At 30.5% G+C, this 19,429-nt stretch overlaps 1 pseudogene across 1 annotated transcript; it reads right to left on the bottom strand.

Moving 5' to 3' along the window:
• Positions 1 to 1,209: 1,209 nt before the first annotated feature.
• On the bottom strand, positions 1,210 to 17,789 carry LOC145968317 (uncharacterized; annotated as a pseudogene). Its single transcript, XR_014437713.1, has 33 exons — positions 17,727 to 17,789; positions 17,020 to 17,379; positions 16,689 to 16,828; positions 16,303 to 16,499; positions 15,255 to 15,395; positions 14,767 to 15,175; positions 14,548 to 14,675; positions 14,182 to 14,454; positions 13,676 to 13,800; positions 13,470 to 13,588; positions 13,264 to 13,394; positions 13,049 to 13,140; positions 11,506 to 11,622; positions 11,147 to 11,311; positions 10,892 to 11,084; positions 9,329 to 9,472; positions 8,987 to 9,251; positions 8,773 to 8,900; positions 8,350 to 8,661; positions 5,447 to 5,571; positions 5,238 to 5,356; positions 5,018 to 5,148; positions 4,702 to 4,910; positions 4,369 to 4,508; positions 4,088 to 4,287; positions 3,220 to 3,372; positions 2,851 to 3,130; positions 2,649 to 2,776; positions 2,275 to 2,556; positions 1,852 to 1,976; positions 1,668 to 1,780; positions 1,459 to 1,589; positions 1,210 to 1,350 (listed from the first exon to the last, which is right to left on the bottom strand). The product of XR_014437713.1 is annotated as an uncharacterized LOC145968317 (transcript).
• Positions 17,790 to 19,429: the final 1,640 nt, after the last annotated feature.

Raw genomic sequence — 19,429 nt, 5'->3', positions numbered from 1 at the left:
CAGCAACGTGGCGAGAGCGTCCTGTTTGACCACGGTGCGATTGATCATAGCCAATTATATCGACCTGTGCTTAGGGTAACCAGCAACGATTGACCAATCAGACAGTGCTATTTTGAATTATCCAATTGACGACGGGGTCAATTGGGTGCCACCCCGACGTGGTACAAAAGATGCTATTCTTCTTTATCTACAAGAGTGAAAGGGGATGTATAAACACTTATAATCGACGAGGTTTGCTTACTTCTTCGTAAAGATAAAGAATTTCGCATAAGTGAATATTTTTATACGAATAACAAATAAAAATACGAGCTCATGTAAAAATATATATGCAGGAATCAACAGAGAGATATTATTCCAACTTGAGAGACGTGCGGGCAGAAACGTGTGTATTTCGCATGTGATTTGTTGCCACATTCAATTGAATGAAAAAATATATGTAATATATATGTATATGTTACTATTAGTATTTATGTATGAATTAAATCCTCTAATTTATTTTCTTAATTGCATATATAAATTGACAGAGATTTAAATATATAAAGTTTTAACCAAGATGAAAGTATCCAAGTTCTATCGCGATTATTTATAATTTATTTACAACCTATACAATTTTGTTTATTCGAAAAAATTTTCTTTGTCGCCATCCGATTAAATGAATTACTTTAAATGAAAAATATGCTAACTAGGGCGACACTGACAAGAACTAGAATGAATCTGTAATTCCTTCTTTCCATTACAACTAATCAATTCTTTAATTATAATTACATATTGCATGTATATGAAAGATCTATATTATATGTAAGAATAAAATTATCTATACTGTAAATGATATTCTTATTAAAATTTTTAATATTATTTTTCCCTGTTTTTTATAATCTCGATGGATTTTAATATTTTTAGTGATTCTTCTTCTTTCCACTTTTTGATAAAAGACACTAGTGAGAGAAAAAAAATTATTTATGAGAAACAAAATTTCTTATTTCTTTTTATCAAATTTATTATTTAATAATTAAATCAATTTTGTAAAAACCTTAATTGAATAAATAAAATTAGATAAAATCATATATTGTATATGTATATTACGTAATATTATCTTAAACTATAAAATGGTAAGTGAAACAATGTTTATTGGACTTGTATAGCTTCATTGATGCATGTATAGGAATAAAAAATGATCTGCGATTTAGCTCGAAATTTATGTCAAAAGAATCATATTCTGAAAGTATTTCCTTTAGCTGCTCTGCGCATAAAATTATCCTTTGTACTCGTGTCTAACTTAATATACTCTACCGATAGTACTACAGCTTTCATGTGACGCAAAGCAAACTGGAAGCAGAATTCCTCGAGTTCCTGTAATTCCCATGATATATGATGATATATTGTACACACATAAATAAATACGTTGCAATTAATAAATTTTAACATTAATAGTAATTAACTTCAAACTGTGATACTTACCTTAGCATTGCATTCGATCGCCTTATTGTAGAAGAAGGCTACATTTGACACAGTGATGACTTTCTTTATTATCTGACTGCAATCCTTTATAAGATTGGTTTCACAATACATGTCGGCCAATTCCATAAGGTCTGTAAGAAAGTGTCGTTTCAGTTCCTGAATTGTAAATTTGTGATAATTTACGTTTACAGTCGTTACGTTTCAATTACCTAATGCGTTCTCCGAAGATAAATCGATTATGCCGGTGTATAAATATTTCAAGAAAGCTTTATAAACAACGTAAGAAAATTTATCCGATACGGTGTACACTGAATCCGATATGCTGTCAAAAAACAATGTTTGTCAATGTGTAACCAAAGTTGAGAAATTCTCAATAATGTTTTCTAAGTTTACCTTTGAATATTTTCAGTCCAATCATGTTGGAACATATTTTTAAAATACTGACAACGAATCTTAAGGATAGCTTTGTGAACATAAATTGGTCGTCCTTCGACTCGTATGGTAAGATCATTCGTCAACTAAAGAACAAATTATTAAATAATAATATTAGATTAATATTTTTCACTTTTAATATTATAATTCAATATAAGACTGGATTGAGATCAGTAGTTTTAATTAAAACAATCATTAACGATTGCAGTTTATTTTTTCTAGTATTAAAAAGAGTTCCTTTAATTCTTTTTTACAAAATCTACAAATCTCTTATAAATCTCTATTCTTTATTATAACAACCAAATCAAAATGAAAATGTGTATCACATATAGTTTTATGCTACATAATAAAAAAATTATAATACATAATAATAATGAAACATACCGGATCATCAAATATTTCTCTTAGGGATTCCAATATATTCAATACTTCTTCAACATATTTGAAATTATTCGTATATATAATCAATGGCTTGTACATGGTTCTCCACAGACTGTACGCAAACGCGTCATGAATGTTCGAAAACTTCGTGGGAAACGGGATAGTAGTATAATAATCGTAATAAAATTGACCCCACACGTAGATAATCCTATCATTGCCGACAGCAACGCTCATGTTATGATAAGCAGCGATATCCAAAACCTTTCCCATCTCGGGGACGTTCACCTGTCGATCGTATCTTTCCTTATTATTCTGTTCGTCGTTCCACTCATCATAGCGATTTTTAAAAAGTTTTTTTATTTTTATTCATGAATTACCACAGTCGGACCGGAAGGTTTCCCGTTGTTTTGGACACCCACTTGTCCAAAATTGTTGTTGCCCCAAGCATAGATCTCTCCATTCCTTGTTAGCGCCAATGTATGCTGGTATCCACAAACCAGTTTAACTAAAACGCGATTATGAGGATGTACGATACTGCAACTTTCTTAGAGAAAAAAAATCTCAAACATAAAAAATTACCTATTTTATCCAAGAATGTGGTAATTTCGTGTGGGTACACGTATCGTTCTTGCGCATGTACGATTGAAATCTGGCCTTTATCGTTCATGCCCCAACCATACAGTTTATTTTCGTCAGTTACAACCATGTTGAATTTTTCACCACACGCGATATGAACGACATTCTTCTTCTCCAATTCATGTTTTACTCGCTTCACACTATCATTCAAAATAGCTGTACTTTGCTTACCTACTACTTTGCTTGCAATCTGTTCATGATCATTTTTTCCCCAAGTATACACCTAAATTACAAACAATTGTTTAGTTTATATGAATGTTTATAAGAATGTCTGTTATCGTTATCGTTGTAATAGTTTAATCTTTTACTTACCTGTCCATGGCTAGTCAGAGCGAGACAATTATAAGATCCGCATCCGATGTCCACGATACGCTCGTCGTTTAATTCGGCGACTCGAATAAACGTGGATACGTAAGGAATCCCACGACTGACAAGGGTCTTTTTCGCGACTTCGCAGAAATAAACCTTTCAAAAAAAGCATAGTTGTAATACATTTTTTTATCTGATTTTCTGAATCACATTTAGAATATTTAAGTACGAAAGCACTACTAGAAAAGACTTTACAAAAAATTCATGATAAAGATTGATATTATTCCGTTCTATGAGTACTTTTCAACTTGATAAATTTATATAAATTTATTGGCCATGTTGATACATGCAAAAGAATTGAAAGTTTTTTCATTTTTAAAATATTATGAAACTAAGTGTGTGTGTGTGTGTGTGTGTGTGTGTGTGTGTGTGTGTGTGTGTGTATTGCTTTAATTTTTTCAACCAAATTGAATGTAAAGAATTAAAAATTGTGCGCTGCAATCTCTGCTTTTGTATATCCAGAGATATTTTCAAAATTATTTTTGTATTTTTTCTCTTATTAAAAAAATAAAAATTACACCATTACAATATTTCACATATTAATTTTAAAAATGTTTGCATATTAAAATAAGTATTATAATATCTATTCTTCCAAATATCTATTCTTCTAACCAAAGCAATTTATTTATCTAATATATATTCTTAATTATAATTTATCTACTTATATTTTATTATGATTTCACATACATGTGTATATGTAATAATTTTCATTTTCACTTATTCCCTAAGAAAAGTTCATGCTTTAGGAATGATATAAAACCTCCTAATATCAATTTTATTCAATCAAGAAATATATAAAACTCTGATATACCTCTCCCTCTTCTGTAAGTGCCAGGATAAAATACCAGCTGTGTGCAAAGGTCTTTATATTTTTTCCACACAATTCTTCTATCTTTTTTGGGCAGAGAGCAGTGTGTATGTCACCAGTCTTTGAATGCTCATCTTTATTATAATCTAAGTTGTAGACATTCTTGTCCTTCGTCACAATTATAGCCCCACTACCTTCGGTATCTGTTTCAGAAATTGCCATGGCATAAGGAACAATATTACATAATGAAAAAGACAAAACAATGAAAAAAAAGAGAAACTTACTATATACCATAACCATGTGAATTTGTGAGATAAATTCCGACTTTAGCAAATGAAAGAATGGCCAATTTTGAAGATCCACTGAAATTATCTCTTCCGCTAGAACGCATTGCAAGATTCTCTTCTCATATTTTTGCATCTCACTACAAATAATTTGATAACTTTAAGTTTAGTTACCTTATTCACTTTGATTTGAATTAATTGTACTTCGTGTCATCGCACAGTTATTATCTTCATCTATTATCTTGCCAACATCTGCGGTTATTTCGATATCGCTATCGCCCAGCAGCGATAAAAATATAAAAAGGAAGAGAAAAACAAGACCATCGAACTTACTTTTTTTTAATTGTTGTTTCTAAATTTCTCCTCTCTACATTTTTATTCGGGGAATAGAATGTCGACGACGTGATAGTAACATCATTTTGTATCGCTGATCTGTGTATAAACTTAGCCTGAATACTCATATCTAATTCAATATAATCTTCCGATAATGTGTTAGTTGTCATGTGACGCAAAGTAAACTGGAAGCAGAACTCTTCGAGTTCCTAAAATTCACATGATATTTCAACGATATATCGTACACATGAATAAATACATTGCAATTAATGAATTCCAACATTAATAGCGATTAACTCTGAATTGTAGTACTTACCTTAGCATTGTACTCGATCGCTTTATGGTACAAGAATGCTACATTTGACACAGTAATGGTTTGCTTCATTATCTGACTACAATCTTTTTTAAGATTAGTTTCACAATACATCTCGGCCAATTCCATAAGGTCTGTAAGAAAGTGTCGTTCTGTAATGAAATGTCACTTCAGTTTCTGAATTGTAATTTATGATAACTCTAATGTTTACAACTCCAATTACCTAATGCGTTGTCCAAAGGTAAATCGATTGTGCCGGTATACAAGTATTTCAAGAAAGCTTTATAAACGATGTAAGAAAATTTATCCGATACAGTGTATACTGCTGATGAATCCGATGTACTGTCAAAAAAAGCAACATGTGACATTATGTAATAATCAAAGTTGAAAAAGTCTTAATAAAAATACCAGTTTCTTTTTCTAAATGTTTACCTTTGAACATTTTCAGCCCAATCATGGTGAAACATATTTCTGAAATACTGGCAACGAATATTAAGAATAGCCTTGTGAACGTAAATAGATTGTCCTTTGACTTGTATGGTAAGATCGCTCGTCAACTAAAGAACAAAAATTATTGAATGATTTAATAATATTAGATTAATATAAACATTATCATAAAAAATACATAACTTTTCACTTTTCACTTTAAATTCAATATATAATACTAAATTCAATACTTAATTCTACATACACACACTTCAATTCAATTTATTACTGGAATGAGATCTAAAGTCTTAATGAAAACAATCATTAACGATTGCAATTTATTTTCCTCTACATAGAAAAAAATTTTCTAATCCTTTCTTACAAAAATCTCCTACAAATCTCTATATTTTTTTGTACCAACCAACCAAACTAATATGAAAATATGTGGCTCTCCTGTGGATCTTTAAGTCAGTGTTCATGTACAGGAAGTCTGTGTACATGTTTACATGTGTAAGTGTAGTTGAAATGGCAGATTGATTTACAAAGAAATTTTCAAAAAGAAGAGCTCATGACGAATATGAAAAAAGCTGTAATGGCAACATTATATCACTATTATTCTATAAATGAACAGCCAGGGCATGAAAATTGTCCGATGGAAGCCGAAAGCTGGCGCGAGTGGCGCAAAGCTGAAGCCAGAGGTGAAGAAAAAAATTACGATCATCCTTCTCGTATTATTACAGATATTGAAAAACATCTTATTCCTATTTGTGAAGAACTGTCGAAAGAAGAATTTTTAACAAGATGCTTAGACGGACATATGCAAAACTCTAACGAGAGTTTCAATTCTACGATCTGGCGTCTCGCTTCAAAACACTTGAATTCTGATCCGAAAATTATCGAAATCGCCACTTTCATTGCTGCAGATATCTCTAATGAAGGATATTCTACTATTTTACAAACAATGATGTTGCTGGAAATAAACATTGGCCAACAATATAAAATATTTGCCGACGAGTACGACGAAGAACAAGTTACGAGGTAGGAGTGGCGCCGACTATGCAGCACGAAAGAGGCTCGTATAGTTCATAGACTCGATCAAATACAACAAAACGAGTTTTATGAGGAAGCGGATGGCTTGTTATATGGATCTGGTATAGCAGATTAACTGTAAGTTACCAATAATTATTCTTTTTTAGTACCGCAAACTTTAAACGCGATTTTCTCGAAACCACTTTTTCCAGGAAATTTGTGGGAAAGATGGAAAAAAAACTATCCGACTAATCGACTTCTTCCAACATTTTTTAGTTACATAATTCAACCATCCTAAATGAACTAAAAACATTTAAGAAAAAACTAGTTTAAATAATTTATTTTTTGCATAAATAGGTCAAAATTTTATGGTCGAAATCGCTATTTTTCACTAAAGTTCCATAATTTTTATAATTTTATATATTTTTCTTAATTTTTTTTAGTTCATCGACTATAGAATTTTATGACAAGTAAAACCAGATCGATTTCTTTTGTTTCAGACAAGAAATGGAGGCTGCATTTTTTCCGTAAATTCGCAACTTCGGTCACGAGGCACAACCATAATCATTAAAAAACTCAATATAAATATTATTATTTTTTTAATAAAAAATATTTTTTGTATTGCTCAAACATGTAATAAATTGTCCTTAAAGTTTTGAAAAGATCGATTTTATTGTTAGTTCTTAAACAATTCTCAAAGTTCACCTTATTTTCAGCGTTTTACACAGAAAAAAATAAGTATCAAATCAAAACTTATATACTTAAACTAACGCGTTCATTGTTTTGTATATATGCAACAATTTATAATCTTCTTGGAAGAATTTAATAATTTTAAATTTTAACAATATTATAGTCTTATTTTAATATTATAATTGTCACTTCAGGAATATATAATTATTTAATTCTACTTTAAGAAAATTATAATCTTTGATTTAAGAATGTTATTTTCTATCCAACATTGTTTCTTCTCCATTCAAGAAAATTAAATCTTAAATCATAAGAATATATTTTTCTTGATTCAACTATATAAAATGGCTTCATTCAAGTAAGCAATTATTCAAGCAATTATATTTTTCTTTAATTAACGCAATATAATCTTATTTCAAGATTTCCATGTTAAAACTAAATATATTTTCAAGACAAGAATGTCCTCTTCTTCTGTGTAAATCTTCCCCCTTTAATTCAGAGAGACTCCCAAATTTTTTAGAAATTTTTGACCAGGCTCAATTTTATCTCTACGACTTCATGGCTTATTTACAAATTTGAGGACTTTTTTCATCGGGGGATTGTCACGTAATACAACTTTATTTAAAATTTTTCACATATGCGGTTTATTGCGTTTTTTTTTCTGATGACGAAGTGGGTGTTGGCCTTTTTTCAGTAAATTTAGCTTATGGCCAGGCATTATTAGTTTTTTCGTTTTCTGTCTATGTAATTTGCGTTTTTTGCTCTTAATCATTCTTCATACCAATTGTTTGCGTTTATCAATTTTGCGTTAATATTGCACACAAGGTCTATCCATTTCCTTTCGCGCTTGTCCTTGTTTAATCGCGCTCTGTTATTTTTATTTTAAAATTTAATTTCATTTATTTTCCAACGACATACCGAACATTGAAAAGGATTTTGAAAAGATCGAAACATACGTATGTTTTATTTTCTTTTTCAATCGAAGCAATTCTTTCAGACATATTTTTGTATTTTTATATCTAACTGATTATTAATATATTATGTCTCTTACTTAGAGTCTTTATTATTATTTCTATTTTCTTTACGCTCTAACATCCTGCGCCACGATCTTTTAGCCTTTCTTTTTATGACGTTTTTTTATCATCCGGACCGTATATTGCTCTTGTCATTGTATTTAATAATATAAAACATACCGGATCATTAAATGCTGCTCCTAGAGATTCTAATATATTTAATATTTCTTCAGTATACTTGTAATTGTTATTATTCGTAACTCGCACAGTGTGTAAAGAATCATGCATAATTAACGGCTTATGCATGCTTCTCCACAGACTGTGCGCAAACGCGTCAAAAATCCTCGAAAACTTCGTGGGCATGGGGATGGTAATAAAATAATTGTGATGAAAGACACCCCATACATAGATAGTCCTATCATAGCCAACGGCAACGCTCATATCACTAAAGGCGTCAATATTCAAAACCTTTCCCATCTGAGGCACGTTCACCTGTTGATTGTGTCATTTTTTGATTATATCATTTTTCGTTCCACTCAGTATGTTTATTAAAATTATTATTACGATTATTAAAAAGTTTTTTAATTTTCATTCGTGAATTACCATGATGGGACCGGAGGGTTTCCTGTTGTTATCTACGCCCACTTGTCCAATATAGTTGTTGCCCCAGGCATACACTTCTCCTTTATTTGTGAGCGCCAACGTATGCATAGATCCGCATACGACCTTAACTAGAATGTCAATTTCTCATGAAGATGTTCGATACTGTAACATTCTTAAAAATCAAATCTTAGACATAAATTTAAAAAAAATTTACCTATTTTATCCGAAATTGTGATAATTTCGCGTGGGTATACGTAATATTTTTCCGCTTGGAAGATTGAAATCTGGCCGCCTCGGTTATCGCCCCAACCGTATAATTTGTTTTCGTCAGTTACAACTATGCTGAAACGTGAACCACACGCGATGTGGACAACATTCTTCTTCTCCAATCCGTATTTTACTTGCTTGACACTACCATAAAAAATAGCTGTCTTTTCAATATCATCCTGCATATAAATATTGTCTTCCCAAGCATACACCTAAATTACAAACAATTGTTTAGTTAATGAGAATGATTATTATCGTTATCATTGTGATAGTTTTACCTTTTGCTTACCTCTCCATCGCTAGTCAGAGCGAGAAAATGATAACTGCCGCATGCAATGTCCACGATATGTTTCGTGCTAAAGCCGGAGACTCGAATAGGTGACGCGATGAATCTCTCATTCGATTCGCGTTTCTTGAACTCCCAGAAATAGATCTTTTAAAAATAACATAGCCGTAAAATGTACTTCTTGATTTAATTTTTTGAATCTCTAATTTTATATTTATAACGTTATAATCATTTAATCAGTTCACTGGTACACTCGAAATCAACGTTTTATGCCAAAACTGGTGAGAGCAAATAAATTCGTATTTTACATGTTTATCTATAAGGGGTTTTTTGCGTCGCTGGTGACAAATCAAGGGTCAAATCAAGGATCAAATTTCAAAATTCAAAATGGCAAATCCAATATGGCGGACTAATTTTATTTCATTATGGAGAAGATCAAATTCGATATATTCGCGTTTTTCGAGTCTCTTATGATGAATCTATAGACTAAATTGCAAAATTTAAATTGGCAGATCCAATATGGCGGTTTCTAGTGATTAACTTTGATATTCTATTATGGAAATATATCACACTCGATACGTTTTTTGGTCGCAGATAACGGATTAGTTTAAGACATTCAAACTTGAACATATCGAATTTGAATCTTCTCTAATGGAATAACAAATATAATAATAGAATAACAAAATTAATTCACCATACTAAATCCGCCATTTTGAATTTTAAAATTTCGATCCCAAATTTGTCATCAGCGACCCGAAAAATGTGGGTCTATCAAGCTTCATGCAAATCCGTTAAAAATTGGCAAAGTTATTCATAGTGGACATATATGGGCCATTACCAGTTGTGGAACTTTTTTTTTGGCCATATATGGGCCATTACCAGTGAACTGGTTAAGTATGAAAACACTGCTAGAAAAAATAAGATTAAGGATAAAGTTTTATATTATTTCTCCCTAAACGCTTTGCTGTTTAATAAATTTATATAAATTTATTGGTCATTTTTATAGTTATGAAAAAACTGGATATTTTCTCATATTTTTAATATTTACGAAACTAAGAGTGTGTGTGTGTGTGTGTGTGTGTATTGCTTTAATTTTTACAATCACATTGCATGTAAAGAATTAAAAATGTGCTGCAATCTCTGCTTTTCTTTGTTCATAAGATATTTTCAAATTTTTCTTTCATATTTTTTCTTTTATTGAGAAAATAAAGTTACATCATTACAATCTTTCACATCCCATAATTTAATTTTAAATATTTTAATTTTAAAAATATTTGTATGTTGAAATAATTATTACGGCCAAATATCTGTACTTCTAAGCAATTTATCTATTTAATATAAATTTTAATTAATTTATCCACTTATTATTATATAGTATATTTTATTATGATTTCACACATTGTATAAATTTTCATTTCTACTTGTTTCCTAAAAAACGTTCACAATTCAGAAGCCTATAAAACTTCATTTTATATCAATCTTATCTTTCAAGCAAGTTAAAATTTATTTCCAGAAAAAAAATATGCCATCAAGACACATTCAAAGAATATGAATTCTTTGATATACCTCTCCCTCTTCTGTAAGTGCCAGGACAAAACTCCAGCTGTGAGCAAAGGTCTTTATGTTTTTTCCACACAATTCTTCTATCTTTTTTACATAAGAAGCAATATGTACGTCACCAGTCTTTGAATGATAATCTTCATTACAACCTAAATTGTAAACATTCTTGTCCTTCGTTACAATTACAGCACTATTACATCTATCAAACTTACCTTTAAAATATTATGGTGTAAGTAACAATATTACATAGCAAAAAAAGACAATGAACGAAAAAGAGGTAAATTTTACCATATAACAACCATGTGAATTTGTGAGATAAATTCCGGCTTTAGCACATGAAAGAATGGCCAATATTTAAGATCCATTGAAATTATCTTTTCCGCTAGAATGCATTGCAAGATTCTCTTCTCATATTTCTGCATCTCTCTATAAATAATTGATAACTTTCAGTTTAATTACTTATTGCTTATTCACTTTGATTCGAATTAATTATACTTCGTGTCATTACACGCTTTTTATTTCCTCTTATAATCTTGGTGCCATCGGCGATTATTTCGACATCGCTATTGCCCATCAGTAACTTGTGAAAAGGAAGAGAAAAGCAAAGGTATCAAACTTACTCTTTTTCGTTAGTTGTTTCTGAATTTCTCTTCTCTATGTCTTCCGGGGAACAGAACTTTCCCGACGAAAACGACATGATAATAACGCGATTTTGTGTCGGCAGAGATTGAAAAACGCTTTTTCTTCTTCTTTTTCTCTCAAACAGCACTTATTCGAAACGCTCTTATTACTTTCTATTCTTCGCAGAAAGATCAAGTCGAAACGCACTCATACGATCATAAAAATAATTTAAAAATGGGTGAAAAATTACTCCTCTGCACCACGCGTTCTTCACAGTTCCTCCCTTATCGAATGTTGTCATTTTAGGGAGACCACGATGCAACCACGTGGTACAAAAAATGCTAAGGCTCTTGCACAAGGCTAAGCAACAGGCAATAGGAATAGGGAATAGAAACTATTCACCAATAAATATACGGAATAGAAAATATTTGCCAATAGGAGCAGAGAATAGATACTATTTCTTATTACCTGTTGCCTTGTACAAAAGCCTCTATTCTTCTTTATCTTGCAAGAATGGAAGGGGATGTATACACTTATAATCAACGAGTTTCGTTTACTTCTTCGTAAGAATTTCGCCCAAGTGAATACTTTTATACGAATAACGAATAAAAATACGCACACATGTAAAAATATATATGCAAGAATCAACAGAGAGATATTATTACAACTTGAGAAACTTGCGAGCAGAAACATGCGAATTACTTTGCATATGATTTGTTGCCACACTGAACTGTACAAATATATGTAATATATATGTAATATATATGTTACTATTAGTATTTATTTGTGAATTAAATCCTCTAATTTATCTTTTTAATTACATATATAAATTGACAGAGATTTAAGTATATAAAGTTTATAAGAGATATAATCAAGATGAGATATCCAAGTTCTATCGCGGTTATTTACACTTATACAATTTTACTTACTAACGCGAAAATTTTCTTTGTCACCATCCGATTAAATGAATTACTTTAAATGAAAAATATGCTAACTAGGGCGACACTGACAAGAACTAAAATAAATCTGCAATTCCTTCTTTCTAATTAATTAATTAATATATAATAATAAAATTATCCATACTGTAAATAATTTTATTATTGAAATTTTTAATATTATTTATCTCTGTCTTTCATAAATGCATAAATATTGATGCATATATTTGATAATACAATGATTATAATACAATAATTATATATTATATATTCGCTCTTTGAGGGAAGACAGTAATGACAGAAAAAAAAATTTCTTATAATTAAATCAATTTCTTATAGCATCAAATTTATTATTTAAGAGTTGGATCAATTCTGTAAGTGTCTGAATTGATAAATAAAATTAGATGAAATTATATATTGCATATTTATATTATGTAACGTTAAACTATGGATTGGTAACAAGGTTTACTTTATTAAAAAGGTATAACATCATTGATGCACATGTAGGAATAAAAAACAATTGGCAGTTTGGAACTCGAAACTTGCATTTTAAAAAAATTATGTTTTAAAAACATTTACATTAGCTGCTTTGCGTATAAAATTAAGCATTGTATTCACGTCTAACTTAGCAAAATCCTCTGATTCTACTACAGCTTTAAGCTGACGGAAAGCAAACTGTAAGCAGGACTCCTCGAGTTCCTAAAATTCACATGATATTTAACGATATATTGAATACACATAAATAGATACATTGCAATTAATGAATTCCAATCTTATCAATATCAACATTAATAGTAATTAATCCAAAACTGTAATATTTACCTTAGCATTGTATTCGATCGCTTTATTGTAGAAGAAAGCTACATTTGACACAGTGATGGCTTCCTTTATTATCTGAGTGCAATTTTTTTTAAGATTGGTTTCATCATACGTGTCGGCCAATTTCATAAGCTCTGTAACAAAGTATCGTTTCAGTTGCTGAGTTGTAAGATTGCGATAGTTTCAGTTTACACTTAATTTCAATTTACCTAATGCTTTCTCCGAAGGTAAATCAATTTTGCCAGTATACAAGTATTTCAAGAAAGCTTTATAGACGATGTAAGAAAATTTTTCTGGTACGGGGTATACTGATGATGAATCTAACATACTGTCAAAAAAAAACTTGTTGACATTATTTAATAATCAAGTTTAAGACTTTCAATAAAAGTATTAGATTTTTTTTCTAAATGCTTACTTTTGATCATTTTCAGTCCAATCGCGTTTGAACTTGTCCTTGAAATGCTTGCTGCGTCTCTTAAGAATAACCTTGTGAACGTGAATAGATTGTCCTTCGACTTGTATCGTAAAATCGCTCGTCGACTGAAGAACAAAAATTATTAAATGAGTTAATAATATATTATAATTATTAATATAGAAATTTATCATAAAAAGTATGTAATTTTTTATTTTAATCATAAAAAGTATGTAATTTTTTATTTTAATGTTGTAATTCAATACACGACTGGAGTGAGACCAGAAATCTTAATAAAAAAATTATTAAGGATAGTAACTTATTTCTTTTATGTAGAAAAAAGTTTTCCAATCCTTTTTTACAAAAATCTACAAATCTCTTACAAATCTTTATATTTTTTCATAGTAATTATATAAATTGAAAAAATATGTATATAAAGATAAAAATATGTATATCAGTTTTATGACATACAATACGAAAAAGTACATACAGAAAAATACGAAACGTACCGGGTCATCGAATCCTGTTCCTAGGGATTCCACTATTTTCAATACTTCTTTGGCGTACTCGTAAACATTTGTAGATACAGTCAATGGCTTGTGCATGACTCTGCAGCTATTGTACGCAAATGGGTCGTGAATCCTCGAAAACGTCGTGCGAAATGGGGTAGTAATACATTGACCGAAATAGTCACCCCATACATAGATAGTCCTATCAAGGCCTTCGGCAACGCTCAAGTTACCGTGGGCAGCGATGTTCAACACCAACTGAGGTATGTTCACCTGTTGATCATATTATTTTTTTTATATTCCACTTCGCGATTCACTTATCATACCGATTATTAAAAAGTTTTATAATTTTCATTCATGAATTACCATGATTGGACCGGAGGATTTCATGTTATAATTACCGCCCAGTTGTCCAATATTGTTTTGGCCCCAAGCAAAGACCTTTCCTTCATCTGTGAGAGCCAATGTATGCTCGTATCCGCAAGCAACTTCAACTGGAACGTTAATTTCGATCATGAAGATGTTCAATTCTGCAATATTCTTAGAGATCAAATACCACATGTATAAACTAAAAGAAAAATTTACCTATTTTACTCGAGATTATGGTAATTTCGCGTGGATACACGTAATGTTTTTGCGACTGGACACTATTTGATGTTGCGTTATAGTCGAATGCAGAATTTTTAGAGTTTGATGAATAACAGCCGAACATTGAATTTTTAAAGTTTGATGTACGATGATCGCTAGAACCGCCATCAAAGGTAGTAAAAGAAAAGGAAGTATTATCGGGTAAAATCTGGCCGCTCTCGTTGTTGCCCCAACCATATAGTTTGTTTTCGTCAGTTACAACCATGTTAAACGTTAAACCGCAGGCGATATGGATAACATTCTTCTTCTCCAATTCATGTTTCACCTGCCTTGGCACACTACCATTAAAAATAGCTGTGTTTTCGTTACCAACTTGCCCAAAATTATTTTCTCCCCAAGCATACACCTTTAAATTCCAAACAGTTGTTTAATTTATAAGAATGATTATCATCGTTATCATTGTGATAGTTCAATCCTTTGCTTACCTTTCCATCGCTGGTGAGAGCAAGAGAATGACTACTGCCGCATGCGATGTCCACGATACGTTTTTCGCTTAAACCGGCAACTCGAGTAGGCCTGGATCCCTCAACGCCCGATTTGTAGTTGATGAATTTCCAGTAATAAACCTTACAAATATAATACAGCTGTAGTATATTTTTTATCTCATTTTTTAATTTCATTCTAGATGGAATGTTTCATTTAAGTATCAAAGAACTGTTAGAAAAGACTTGATCCATTAATGATAAAGTTGATATTAAGTGCCTTTCAATTTAATAAAATATAAATTCATTGACCATAATAGATATAAAAGAAATGACATTTTCTCACACTTGTAAAATATTATGAACATGCATGTGTGTGTTGCTTTAATTTTTTCACAAAACCAGATGGAATACATAAAGAAAATAATGTGCTGTAATTTCTATTTTTCTTTGTTCATCAGAGATATCTTCAAACTTTTCTCATATTTTTTCTCTTATTAAGAAAATAAAATTTATATTAATTAAAAATTACTACAATTTTTCAAATATAGTTTTAATTTTAAAAATATTTGCATGTTGAAATAAATGTTGTGGCCAATTATCTGTACTTCTAATCAAAGTAATTTATTTATTTAATATATATCCCTAATTAAATTTTCTACTTATATTTTGATTTCACATACATGTGTGTATGTAGAATAAAAAAGTTGCAAATGAAAATTAAAAAATATCATATCTTTCAATTTTCATTTCTAATTGACTCTAACAATTTTTATCACAAAATCCTTCAAATGATACAACCACGCTCAAGTTATTGTTTTGCACATATTTTTTCTTCTTATAATATCTTAAACGTGAAATATAATAATATATAAATTTTAATATAACATATAAATTTTCATTTCCACTTGTTTCCTAAGAAAAATTCACGATTTAGGGAGGCTATAAAACCTCCTGATATCACTCTTATCATTCAAGCAAGTTAAAATTTATTTCCAGAAATTTAGGTGTGATTAAGATACATTCAAAGAATATAAACTTTTTTATATACCTCCCCTTCTTCTGTAAGTGCCAGAATAAAATGCAAGCTGTGAGCAAAAGTCTTTATGTTTTTTCCACACAATTCTTCTATCTTTTTTAAGCAGAGAGCACGTCCGTCACCAGTCGTCGAATAATCATCTTTATTATAACCGAAATTGTACACATTCTTGTCCTTGGTCACAATTATAGCCCCATTACCCAAGTTACCTGTTCAAGATGCCAGAGCATAGGGAATATAATCACGTAATGAAAAAAACAATACTCATACAGAACATTGCAGTAATAATAGCGGCAATATTGCAATGTTGCTGCAATGTTACAACAATATTAATAATATTGCTGCAATATTCTGTGTTGTATGGGTACAACGAAAAGAAAAAAAAAGATAAATCTTACCATATACAACAACTGTGTGAATTTGCGGGATAAATTCCGGTTTTAGCAAACTGAAGATTGGCCAGTTTCTAAGATCCACTGGATACAACTCCCCTGCCAGAATGCATTCCAAACTTTCCTCCTTGTCTTTCTGTATCTCTCTGCAAATATTTGAAAACTTTCAGTTTACTTATTTGCTTATTCACCTTGGTTTGAATTAATTATACTTCATGTCATCGCACGCTTTTAATTTTCTCCCATTATCTTGGTGACATCTGCGATTATTTTGACATCGCTATCATTCGGCTGTAACTTTTATAAAAAGGAAGAAAAAAAGAAGAGTCACACTTACACTTTTTCGTTAGTTTTTATTCCTGAATTTCTTTCCTCTGCATCTGCATTTTCTGGGGAAGAGAACAATTTCTCCGCCGATGTCGACATGACGGCGACGTGACTTTGCGGCAGCGTAATATTTAACGTCGACGAAACGAACGGTTGAAAAGTATTGCTTCTCCTTCCTCGAATTCTTTTTCTCTCGAAGAGATGAAATCGAGACGCACTCATACGATAATGAAAATATTTAAAAATGAATGGAAAATTATTCCTTTGTGAACACGCACTTGTTCCTGTCAGTTACTTCTTGAGTGTTATCACTTCAGGATGACGCGATGCAACCACGTGACACAAAAATGCTGATGCTACTCTTCTTTATCTGCAAGAGCGAAGATACCGTCACTTTAGGAAAACGATGTATGAACACTTATAACGGACGAGTTTTGCTTCCTTCTTCGTAAAGATTAAGAATTTTATTTGTTCAAATGAAAATCTTTATACAGATATAACGGAAAAAAACAAGCAACTATTATCTAACTTGAGGAACACGTGGGCAGTTACGTATAACGTACTTTATGCATACTTCGAATTTTATTGGCCCACGTGATTTTGTAAGGATTTTAAACATTTAATTTTCGGTCATTAACTGGTAATTAAAACAATTCAAAGAAAGTGTAATTAAAGGAAGAGTAATCATAGAATATTTCTATTAATAGAGTATCTCACGTCAAAGGAAGCGTATTCATTTGTGTGCATCTTCTTCGAACAACGGAAAGAGAATGAAACGCGATACTAGGACTCGATCCCGAGATTTTTCCATAGACTTAAAGAAATAGACTGCGCATACCTACACAAAAGACTTAAACATTAGAAAGAGAGAGCGATAGCGGTCGGATCTCTTTCTCTCTCGCACAATTGAAGGAGAGAAAGAAAAAGAGAATTCTTTTAAGTCTTTTGTATAGAAATGTGCAGTTTATTTCTGTAAGTGTATGGATTTTTTATTCAACAGATAAATACTTTGCCAAGCTACTCGCTGCCTTTTTCACGCAATTTTTGCCAAATCGAATTGGAAAAATTATCTCTAAATATTAAATCCGATCTGCTTGCATTTCTTAAAAATTTCGGGCATTTTAAATGCCACAAATAATAATTTTAATTATATAATATATAATAATAGAGATATAATATAGATATAAATAATATTATTATATCTATATTATTATAAATTATATAATTAAATATTATATATTATATATTATTATATATATTATATATATTATTATATATCTATATATATATAATTTTATTATTATATATTATCTATATTATATATGATATATATAATAGTAATAGTGTATATATTACTCTGTGTGTGTGTGTGTGTGTGTGTGTGTACACACACACACATACTAATATACATAACATTTGAAGTTCATTATTTCATCACAGTTACTTTCAAGATCAATTTTAAGATTAACAGAGGTACTTTCAGAAAAAACGTTTGAGATACAAAAGTTTCTTATTTTTCCCGTACAATTCGAATCTGTAATAAAAAATACCATGTTCCTCTAAAAAAATTTAACTTCCGATCCGGATGGCGTATTTCCGGTCGGAATTAAAAGTTGAAAATATCACCATTTGATAGAGCGTGCCCGATTTACTTAAAAATTGTTCGCGATTTTTGATAAAAGCCATTTATGTTCATTTTAAAAGGGGTGTACGGGTGGTCTGGGACACGCTGTATGTACACATATATATATATATATATATATATATATATATATATATATGTATATATACATATATATATGTAGCATTAATAGTTTATTGAATTGATGTTTTTCTCGTAGAACCTCAATACGTTATCCAGAATCGAAGTTACTGGTGTATGTCTTCGGCCATCAGCTTTTTGACGTCGAAGTTGAAGATCGTGTGGAGAACGTCCTGGCGTATCACGGATGAGATATAATTGAGCATCTTCTCCTCTTTCTACGATCGAAACTTTTAAGCTCTTGTGATTACTTACACCTAGACAACTTTGCCTGCTTACGCAAGAATTTTCTCTGTCACTATCGGATTAAATTAATTATCTTAAATCAAAGATATGCGAACAAGATAACGCTGACAAAAATTGAAATGGATTTATAATATTTCTGTAGCATTATATATAATTACTAGTGCTTAATTATAATTACATATTGAATGTATCATATAAGATCTATATTATATACAATAATAAAATTATATCTATTCTAGATGAGTTTATCATTGAAATGTTTAATATTATTTTTCTCTGTCTTTTATGATCTCGATGCATTGTATTTGAGAATATATTTTTAGTGACTCTTTTCCTTATATATTCACTTTTTGATAAAAGACACTAGTGAGAGGAAAAAAATTTCTTATAAATAGTATGAAATTTATTATTA

This window comes from Camponotus vicinus, unplaced genomic scaffold (genome assembly GCF_025532165.1).
Source record: "Camponotus vicinus isolate PSW18456_S1 unplaced genomic scaffold, iyCamVici1.0 SCAF_3, whole genome shotgun sequence".
NCBI lineage: Eukaryota > Metazoa > Arthropoda > Insecta > Hymenoptera > Formicidae > Camponotus > Camponotus vicinus.
Note: the sequence above shows the minus strand (reverse complement) of the source record. Positions and strands in the feature narration are given on the sequence as shown.